Source organism: Pecten maximus, chromosome 15 (assembly GCF_902652985.1).
Source record: "Pecten maximus chromosome 15, xPecMax1.1, whole genome shotgun sequence".
Taxonomy (NCBI): domain Eukaryota; kingdom Metazoa; phylum Mollusca; class Bivalvia; order Pectinida; family Pectinidae; genus Pecten; species Pecten maximus.
In genome coordinates, this window is record NC_047029.1 from 31,151,976 (window position 1) to 31,163,831 (window position 11,856).

At 38.9% G+C, this 11,856-nt stretch overlaps 1 long non-coding RNA gene across 1 annotated transcript; it reads right to left on the reverse strand.

Moving 5' to 3' along the window:
* Positions 1 to 7,960: 7,960 nt before the first annotated feature.
* On the reverse strand, positions 7,961 to 10,734 carry LOC117344394. The gene is made up of 2 exons (XR_004536172.1): positions 10,569 to 10,734; positions 7,961 to 8,460 (listed from the first exon to the last, which is right to left on the reverse strand). It is a non-coding gene; the product is annotated as an uncharacterized LOC117344394 (long non-coding RNA).
* Positions 10,735 to 11,856: the final 1,122 nt, after the last annotated feature.

An 11,856-nucleotide genomic window follows, 5' to 3' on the forward strand; every position in this document is an offset into this window, starting at 1 on the left:
CAGATTATTGGAGAACACTAAACAAAGCTGTTTCAATAAATTATAATCACTGGCTTAAATATTCATGTCTAACTCCGAGATATAATTTCTCATTATCGACATTTTAAGAAAGGCGAGATAATTCGACAGAAAGTTTATCAAAAATGTTTCAGAGAATCACAGTTCAGATAACATACTTTTTTTGTTTTTGTTTAACGCGTATTAACAGCCAGGTTCATTTAGGACGTGCAAGGTTTTGGAGGTGGAGGAAAGCCAGAGTGCCCGGAGAAAAACCACCGGCCTACAGTCAGTACCTGGCAACTGCCCCACGTAGGTTTCGAACTCGCAACCCAGAGGTGGAGGGCTAGTGATAAAGTGTCGGGACACCTTAACCACTCGGCCACCGCGGCCCCCTCAGATAATATACTGTTAATCATTTACATGGTTTACATGAATCGACACACACAGTGTTTGTATATCTATAACTGTCAAAGACACATGGGTTGATCAGGCCGAGCCATCCTCAGGAGGTTAGCAGACCTCCTCCTGACGCGACCATCTCGAGATGGGTATGGTCCGGTCTAGGCCACACTCTCCTAGAGCCACTACCTTGGGATGATCCAGCAGACGTTGGAGACAAATGTTCCGCTCAACGGTGAGTGTCTCATAGTGTTTGAGATGGACACCCACTGCTACCCTCCATGGTCCATGCAACTCAAAGTCCACAGGGGGGTATGTGTTGGGTTCACTGAACACAACAATGCCTCCGACAACATTCACTGGAATGCTTTGGGTCTCCGCCACGGCACCCGAATAGCTATAGGCCAGCAAATCCTCGACGGTATGTCCACTGCTCTTTCCCCAGATCTGGCGGCTGGGCCTGTCAAGGTGGAAATGACTGTCGATGACGTCAGGGCTGCTGGGCGCGCTAAGGGTAGGCAACGACGTCTCCTCGTCATCGGAATTGACTTCATCCACCACGTAGAGCTCTTCCAGACCTGGAGGTAAATCAGCTTCGGCCGACGACTCTGGGATGCAGTGCTGTTGCGGCTGCTTCCTCGAATAGTGGTTCCACTGTTAGTCGGACAACTCTAAAGTTGTAAAACTCTGTTCGTTGCGCCGGCGTACAGACGTCAAACATAGCGATCAGACATCTCCAGAACATTAACACAGCAGGAGAGTTCACAGGATGTAGAGAGAACTCTGTAGGCTCTTGGACGCCCAACAAAGTACAAGCTTGCCGGAAGACCTCGAGGTGACAAGGATCCAGGACGCTCCCTTCCGGAATCATCCTCGACTCAATGACTTGGTCCACAACTGCCTGGAGAGTTGTTTTCCTGCCATATGCTAGGCGAACCAATGATTTCAAAGCCTCTATCTGGTTGGGGACGTTAGAACTGACGTCGGAAAACACCATCGGTAAGTGCTTGGTTACGGCATAGCGTTTCGCCTGTCCTTAGACGTACATCCAGACAGAGGGCAGTAGAGTGGTACGGTCTTGGGCTGTTGGGCTGGGGGCTGATGTCTGGCGACCTTGCACAGTGGCGAATCCGTTGACCCGGTGACAGGCAGAGTCCTATTTCCCGACAGTCGTTTGACGTTCCTCTGAGGGGGTCCAGAAACACCCACACCACTTCCATGGTGCGGACGACAAGGCTGGGCTCCCGTCCTAGGTATCACTGGTACAGGCATCAGACACAAAGTCCCAGAATGAGGTGGAGGACCTGACGATGAAACTTCAAAATCCACCACTTCGCCCCTCGACATCGGCACTGATGGCAATGACGACACAGGTTCTGACAAGTCCATGCCTCCTGATTAGATGTTGTAGGGGCATCAGACGTAAGATCCAACTTGTCCGAATCCATGTCCGCACCCGCCTCATCCAGCTTACCTGATTTGGCGTCTCCCCGGAAGACAGACAGAGACGAGTCTGTCTACAGCCGTACGTCCTTGCACATCTCGGGCGCTGATGCTGGAGCTGTGGCCACAGGTTTCCTCTTGGGTCGAAACAGCTTGCTCCCGTCCAGAGATGGCAAGTTTCCGTCGATCCATAAATATGTCATATAATTGGTATTGATATGACTATCAAAAACACAATAATTAGAATAAAGAAAAAACTTGAGTGATTTTTACTTTTAGCTGAATGCTCATAGACATTCACTGTTGTGTTGGCATCATGTTAGACAACATATAAGCGAGAAGTCGGACCAATACTTGTTCTGTCTCAAGTCTGTTATGAATCTCTGAGTCATCTCCAGGATAGATACAGTCTTGTTGATATCAATATACGTAAATTCATCAGTTTGTATAAGTATAAGAATACGTAAATGAACACTCTAACTGCTGTTTTGTACTTCACATATAAAGTTAATTCTGGGTCAGAGAAATCAACTGTCATGTTACACTTTGGTATTATTAATCGCTTGGTATTTATAGAATGTTTATATTTACTAATATTCATCGAATAATTTGATTTCCCCCTGCCTAATCAATTATATGCACATGGTGATATTGTTAGGCAAAAGTTGTTTTTTTAATGAAGATACAATAATGAAATACGTAAATAGTTGTCCTTGGAAAACTTACCAGGAATTAAACAAAATTTGTATCTGACTTAAATATTGGCGTTTGTGTCAGATCTACTCATGTTATTACTCAAATAAAAGCCAAAACGAAAATGGTAGAAAACAAGAAATGGACGAGAGCAAACATCCAAGGTGTTCAAATTATGATTCAGAAATGATTTCTCTCCTAACTTAATTCGTGCAATAAGTCATATGACGAAGAACTTGTCATATGTGGAAAGCGGTCCAGAATGCTATATGTCCATACATGGTGTTTAGAAATTATGCATCATATGACTGATTCAATATAAAGTTATAAAACTGCACCTAGTTTTAATGCTAGGGACACCATACAGCTGTTTCACCCTTTTAAAACTCGCTCGTTCATAATATATATGTTAGGGGAAACACACAGCTTTATTGTCAGTGATCTAATAATTTCGTCCATCTAGGACTCGTCAGTGATGCTAAGGATATCATACAGCTGTGTAACCCTTTTAAAACTTGCTCGTCATCACTTATATCGATGTTAGGGACAACACACAGCTGTTTTGTCCTTCTAAGACTTGTCAATGATCTAATAAGTTGTCGTTCTGGGACTCGTCAGTAATGCTACGGGCCGAAATGGTAAAAATCCAGAGGAAAGCAGGTAAATCAAAGTAAACCGAAGCACATGTTTAACTCCAGAATGGGGGTGTGGGAACAATATATTTTCACTTAAAACGTTATGACACAGATTCAATAGATACCGTATAGAATGGTCAGTTCATCCGAAAAAAACAGTCTAGCAGAAGATTTTACAGTACAATTACTTAATTTCAACTACGTCGTTAATATCTAATTTTAGTGTTAAGTCTTTCTCAAAAAGAGCAGTTCCTTTTAAAACATTGTGCCAACAACATTACAACACAGATTGTGTCATTTTCAGATGTTATCAGTGATATTGCTATCTATATCTCATACCGTTAGTGACTTTACCAGGACAGTTTATATACATGTATACGTTACACGTGCTATTTTTTTTAATGAAATACCTGGTTTGTTGATGGTATGTATATACACCACGGTTATCGGGTTATATTTCACTGTTTGTGATTTCTCACTGTTAGTGTGGTATTTTGCTTAAGCATTCTTAACAGATATTATGGTAGTTTCAGTTCTATGCGTGTATCATATCAATAAACCATAACACATCCAGGATATGCCATTATCTGATGATCGTGTTGGGAACTGAACTTAATTGGACTATAAATTGACATCGGCTGGCTGGTGTTTTGTTTTATCCTGATTTATGTTATGTAACTGTCGTTCACTATTTCAGTACAGCTTTTACTTCTTTTTCATTGTAGATATTGCTCGTCCTTTTCATCCAAAACGACCTGAAACTGTCTATAGTCCACAAAAGTGAAAAAATATAAACTTTTCTATACAATGGATGTATCCCCAAAAGAGAGGATCAGATCGAACACACTTCAAACTCCCACACAGCAGAGACAGCCCGCCGATTCTCCAGTATGTGACGCAATAGTAATAGCGATCTCTACAAAGATGAAGGAACATACAGTGTCACCCTCATTCTTTACAAACACCAAGAAGATCGACAGACTTGTATCCATACAGGACCGGAAGTGATATATGTACCATTGGTGATACGATGTATTTGCAGTATGATATCAAACTCATGGATCGTTGTCCGTTTTGTTGCTGAACCTCTCGCAGTAATGATCAAGGCAAGCGAAAAGGCACTTTATGAGACTTTGACCTAGAACTGTTAAAAGGTTGAAATATTTCAACATTTACTTTTATAAAATATTGCATACTTTTATAGTTATAGGAGGTTAAAAATCTATTTTCCATATACCACGTCCTATGTATATTATAGATGTACCAGAGTTGATCCCCTTGGTCAATATAGTGAATAATATTTTCGTTGTATATTACTTATCATTTTCAGTGTGACCAACGGAATATTGAGATGCCTTATGTAAGCTTGGACTGCTTTCCTTTTATATTGAAGTATATTGTATCAAATATAATTAAAACGAATATATATATATATATAGGAAAAACAATATACGAACCAGAGCAGAAGATAATTGGAATTAATTACATTGAAATGTTGCATGGCAATTACTACAGTTTCGAACAAAATAAATAACTGCATTGTTTGTCATGAAAATTGTTTGTTTTAAAATCCCAAGGCCACAAAATAATGTACACTCAATCCAAATGTTCTCTTCGTTTTGTATTTAGATGAGAGTAGACATCATGATTCTTCGATATCGGGTACTGTATAATCAGTAGCAACAGAAACGTAATCAAGCTATGGACGAAATTGTACCGAGTCAGAACGGACAGATCATTCAAGAAATATGTTCTGTTTCGTTTACACACACAAGCTTTACACCAATCGGAACCCCTCGTCATTTTCCCCGAAACTAGAAACGTTCGCAGGCGGAGGCGAGGTGTTCCGATTGGTAACACCAAGGCCATCAGATATATTTTACCCGTTGCTTAAGCGGTTACGGTACATACGACGATAAGCTGATAATGAAACGTGAACCACAGGTACTTGGGGTCGGGAACTAAAGTTGTAATGGAATTGTCCAATTTTAATTTGTAACATCATTTCTTGTGTATTTATGCACCGATACAACATTGGAATCGATTATATAGCGCTTTTTAAAAAAAAACACCCGTTTCTGGTTGTTATAATATAGAGAAGGTAACCAACTCCCACATGAAAATTTTACCGTCGTCAGTCACCTACCTCGCTTCGGTGCTCTATATCACATGAAATTCCCACTAACCATTCAAACGGCCGTTATGGACCGATTGCGAACATAATTTCCTCTAAATGTAAACATGTTTCACTGTATCAGTCCGCGTATTTAAGCCGATAAATCCACGACATTCTCCAATTGGCTGTTGGTTCAACCATGACAGAGACAACTTCAACGGAAGTAATAAATTCACGACCCCTAGCGGCGTAGGTCAAGTACGGAGTTGATCTTCGAGGTGTTCCGAGTACTGTTATCGCTACGAACATGTAAGAGAATCTCGATGTATTTGTTTTGGCGGAATTTTTGAACGTCAATTTTCCCAGTGATCGATCCTCGATTTTTTTTTCTATCTTCACGTGAAAAATGTCAGATTTTGACAAGGATTACAAGATATCTTGGCTTTTTCAAAATATCATTCAATCTAGTGACAATGACTATGTTGATTTAGCAGAAATTCAGAAAAAACCTGGATGTAAAGCAGGATGGTTTGGGAAATTGGTAAAACAGTTTTTTACAGTGAAAACCAAACCAGGGAGATGCAGGGATTGCTCTATATGTCGCCAATTCATACATATATCAATGATTGTGAACATGAAGTCATGGATATAGGCTAAATGACACCCCAGTGTCAACTATGTATAGTGATGAAGATGAATATAGGGATCAGCGATTAAAACTGTAAACGTCCCTTGTTTTAATCATTTAGTTTTTTGTGATAACTAGGGGGTCACTCCTGTATACCGATGCTGTCACATTAACATCAAATAAGAAAATTTAACTAGTACTAACAGACACAGTATCTCTAGTTATGATATGTTTGAAAGAGATTCTACCAAAAAACTCTCAAGCACCAACAAGTATACAAATCTACAACCTAAAAAACTATGTTATGTTATTAAAAACAACTTTTCCAACGACAGATTAAAGACGGGTCCCTGTGTTCGACATACTTCCGGTATACATCAGGATTTCCCCGGAAATACCAAGCATATTAAAAAACTGCCACTCACTCCAAGTAAACACACACAAATAAAGTCTATTTGCCATTACTTCACTTCAGTTTTACAAATCTTATCTCATCAAAACTTCAAAAATGCCCAAAACGGGTTGCCAAGATCCTGGTCACGGCACCAATGTAAAAGGATCGGCTTTTCACCTCAAACCAACACCTTTAAAATAATATACCCAGGTTCGGTGATTTTGGGTCCGTCAGGGTCTTACATTCTGGGTCATAATTTGTACGTGAAGTCTGGCAAATAAACACAAACTCAAGATATATAAAGTTCAGGTAGTTTTATTAGGATACCACTAAACACTATGTAAAAATATACAGAGACAGGGACAAATTATACAATTCTGTCACACACTCAACACACATACTATAGGACAATATGACAGTAGTTTAGTAAACTAGCGGCTACATGGCCATACTATAAACGATAGTACACAAAACTACTGACAGTGAGTGTTACCATAACAGTCTGATAAAGACTTTCATTCTGACTATACGAGTCATGGAGAGCTGAGCCAGGCAGACCTATAAAGACTTTCCATCTGACTACGTGAGTCGGGGAGAGCTGAGCCAGGCAGTCCTATAAAGACTTTCCATCTGACTGGCGAACTACACAGGTGTACCGGCTTATATAGACGACCGCGGCAATCCGCCCGTGCAATATTCGCGCCAAATTACCTGTACTCGAAACACTTCCGCTATCAAATGACTAAGGATTTCCGAATATTATAAATAGCCATACATATAGCGAAGCTAAGTATGGTCTCGTTCCGTCATTTTAGATTTATCGAGGTGCGCATGCGTTACCAGAGTTGTTGGCGAGCCTGCAATGTCTAGGTGAAGTGAGCGCCTGCATCAGCCACTGGGTAAGTTATATTCTACATCTTAAATTTAAAATTGGTATTGGAATTTAGTTGTTGATCAAATTAATGGTGATGAAACAATTGTTAGAAATAGATGATATATGATATATATGATATATGATATGACCAACACGGAATCTCTCTCTCTCTCTCTCTCTCTCTCTCTCTGTCTTCTCTCTCTCCCCCACCATCAAAATAGGCTCCTTTTTTATACTTGTTTCCTGGTTTTTTGATCGTCTATGGTGCTCTTCGCTATCGCTATATGCCCTCTAGGCCCGTATATATCTTAGGCATTGCAAATAAATTCTTTGACTACTTAATTTCTGCTTTTCTCATTTGATAGTTTTTTTTCCCTCATAGGTGCTTGCTGTCCTATACTATATATTAGAATCCCCAAAAATGTCGTATTTTATAATTATTGGCAATTCACACTTTTTTGATTCAAATCGTTGGCAAAAACTCCCATTCTCTAAGTGTGAAAAAAAAGAAAAAAAAAGTAAACCTGCTAATGACTTCATCATGGGGAAACAGCAGTATCGTTCCACCGACCTGTTTACAATACATTCCGCAAGTACTTCCTTAACGGATTCACTTTCTACATATACAAGTACAATCATCTAACCACTTTTATTATATTGTATGTATATATGATCTAAACCGGACATTTTTGGTTATCTAAAACTTAATCTTATATATATCTACTGTTACGTAGGACGAGCGTCGAGTAGTTAGATGAGAAATGAAAACAACATTGGATATGAAAATTAACAATTTATTTACAACAAAACAAAAAAACACACTCACTCTCAGCCATTTCCACACAAATTTAGATTCACTAAAGTCTCTGCTCCAAAACAATGGTCAATCAAATCCACAAACGCGCATCAAACATGTGCGGTATATCTGTAGCTGTAGCTATAACTGTGCCAGTCCATTACACATGACGTATTTCCAACCGCAGTCAGAATACAAGTTAAGGTTTCCACACAGGATACCAACAACCAACAACACTAAGCACGTTGGTTACACAAACACCTTATGTGACACATCCAAACACTGACACTGTAGCACTGCTGGAGCACAAACCTCCTCAAGCTTGTCAGTGTTTAAATCACTCCTGTACCTCCTGACCTGTCCTGGCGCTCGGGATGTAATGATGGCTGACCATCCTGTCTGATGGTCCTGGCGCCGGCATTCCCTGGCGATGGTATAGGCCCTGGTAGGGGTTCATATGCTGGTGTGACCCTCACATGGAGCTTAAAGAATAATAATACAAGTTGTCTAATACTTGCACACAAACCTCACTTATACCGAAGTTATTACACAACAATCTTAATCAAATAATTAATATCAATAATTATTAATAGGAAAAAGGCTAAATTACCGTTATATATTACTCACAATATACTACAATGTAATAGATAATGATTTCACAAACGACTATGTGCGGGCTCAGAATATCCTAAGAACTATGTTGAAAACAATGCACACATCATACGGCCACTCAAGGCTTCCATACTTTTGAAAACATGCATACGTTCTCACCTGAGTACACTTCAAATTTATAACATTAGTTTAAGTTATAATAATTACAAATATATATACACATAGCTTAAATAATATTTATGGCAAATTACAAAGCAATATTCGTAAATATATACCTTAAATAAGCACAACAAACAATAACAACAATGTTACGCATCACTGAGCCGCACGCTCTCTAAAGAGTGTTTACCAAAGATATTTATCAAAAATAGGGCTATGAAAACAGTAAAATAGGTACAGAAATATAAAGATAGACTTACCACAGTCTGACATCTGTGCCTGATATACACCTGAGGGGCCGACGATGTGAATGGTCGATGTTTCGCTGTGCTCAACGGTTTACCGGTCTAAGTCATGATACATGCTGTGTACCAAGGTGTAAGTTTGGGTATCCAAGACTGAAAGTGTTGTGATGAGGTGTGGGTTTTTTTGGCCCGTGAAATTGGCACAATATTGTGTTTTGATGATATTAGATATTTCCCTTTGTGTGTCGATGTAAACAATCGCCCTCACCTATATGTCACCTGTATGGTAGTGAATATCACCAAAGCTTATATATGCTATGACATTTCGATACTTGCATATTACCAATGGTGCTGATAACTTGGAGATGTTTATAACAATGGACATCTAGAAATTATGACTTTATTACATACATACATATGAACAAATGATCTGTGAAAATGTGCGTCTATAAATAGACTCAATAGATTCGAGCGAGTACGTTTGTGCACTCGTGCGTTACCCGAGTACTATAAGCCTGATAAGGTGTTTACTGCTAGTATGGCAGACACTGAAGAGACTACGGATGAAATATACAGTACCCAAGTACCCAGTGGGGTCGACAATAACATATTTGACGAAATAAAGGGCCAGTTTGGTGGACATGATAAATCAACATTTGAAAGTAAATTGATTGCGTTTTTCAAAAACGAGGAGAATACATTAATAAGCATAAGACAGAGTCTGTATGATTTCGCGAAACATAGCAGTGATACGTTCCCTGATGGTGTTCTTTCTAAGCGTGTTACCAGATCCGAGAATTCTTGTCAATCCGTATGCCAAAAATATGCAAGTGACATCTACAACTTATTTGAATATATACAAGGAAACATTAGTGACACGGTCTTACAAAAAAGTGTCATGAGTAGACATAGTCTGCGGAGTGGTTCTACTAGCGTCAAAATTGGGATGGACACATCGATAAATGTCAGTAGTATTGGTAGCCCTAAACCTTCCGGTAGTCAAAATTCAAACAGAAATATTTCAAGAGTAGATGACCCAATTCGAGCTTCGATCAGCCCGAGCGATAACATATTGAACACAATAAAAGACGGAAACCGACATGGTGTTGATGACCCCAATCGTATTATTGTTACAAATATGATGGAATTAAAACAGATAATGCAAGACAACAACGACAATATTATGAGCCGGTTGAATAGTATAGAAAAGGCCGTGACCTCTGACCTTAAAACCATGAAACGGATTCTCGAAGAGAAAAACATTGAAATTGGACAGTTAAAAACACAACTCGAACAACTAAAAGAAATGAGTGATCACACCGAATCTACCGTGAGAGAAAATGTCCACGATAAGCAAAATATTGACAACCGTGTTGAAACATTAAATAATATTTATGGCAAATTACAAAGCAACATTCGTAAATATATACCTTAAATAAGCACAACAAACAATAACAACAATGTTACGCATCACTGAGCCGCACGCTCTCTAAAGAGTGTTTACCAAAGATATTTATAAAAAATAGGGCTATGAAAACAGTAAAATAGGTACAGAAATATAAAGATAGACTTACCACAGTCTGACATCTGTGCCTGATATAAATTCCACTGCTAACGCAGTATAAATAGGGTAAAACACCCGTAAATCGCGGTCCGAGACTTTAACTCATTATGACCTCGCACCTACCTGGTCACACACTCCCGTACGGTAGCCAATTAGGAACATATAATTACAAACACCGCACGACAACAAATAACAATTATAAACATACGACGTGACATCTACAATGTAATTGTATTTACACATATCAACCACGATTTACAGGGTAATTACTAGATTATGGATGATGTTTCACACATATATTCATATTTTTTATGTGTTTTGTTTTATCCTGATTCATGTTATGTAACTGCCGTTCACTATTTCAGACAGCTTTTACTTCTTTTTCATTATAGATATTGCTCGTCCTTTTCATCCAAAACGACCTGAAACTGCCTATAGTCCACAAAAGTGAAAAAATATAAACTTGTCCCTAAAATGGATGTATCCCCGAACGGGAGGATAAGATCGAACACACTTCAACCTCCCACACAACAAAGACAGCCCGCCGATTCTCCAGTATGTGACGCAATAGTAATAGCGATCTCTACAAAGATGAAAGAACATACAGTGTCACCCTCATTCTTTACAAACACCAAGAAGATCGACAGACTTGTATCCATACAGGACCGGAAGTGATAGATGTACCATTGGTGATACGATGTATTTGCAGTATGATATCAAACTCATGGATTGTCCGTTTTGTTTCCGAACTTCTCGCAGTAATGATCAAGGCAAGCCAAAGGGCACATATGGCATCTGCTGGTGAATCTTTTTTATGAGACTTTGACCTAGAACAGTTAAAAGGTTGAAATATTTCAATATTTACTTTTATAAAATATTGCATACCTTTATAGTTATAGGAGGTTAAAAATCTATTTTCCATATACTACGTCCTATGTATATTATAGATGTACCAGAGTTGATCCCCTTGGTCAATATAGTGAATAATATTTTCGTTGTATCCCAAGGCCACAAGACAATGTACACTCAATCCAAATGTTCTCTTCGTATTGTATTTAAATGAGGGTAGACATCATGGTTCTTCGATACCGTATACTGTAATCAGTAGCAACAGAAACGTAATCAAGCTATGGATGAAATCATTCAAGGAAATATGTTCTATTTTGTTCCGGATTCGAGTAACCTAGTTGTACTTCATTTAAAAGCATACCACATGTATTTGTGTGTATATATATACACACACACAAACTCATTTTTTTCAATGAAGTTGTATTTATAGCGGTTACGGTATATACTAC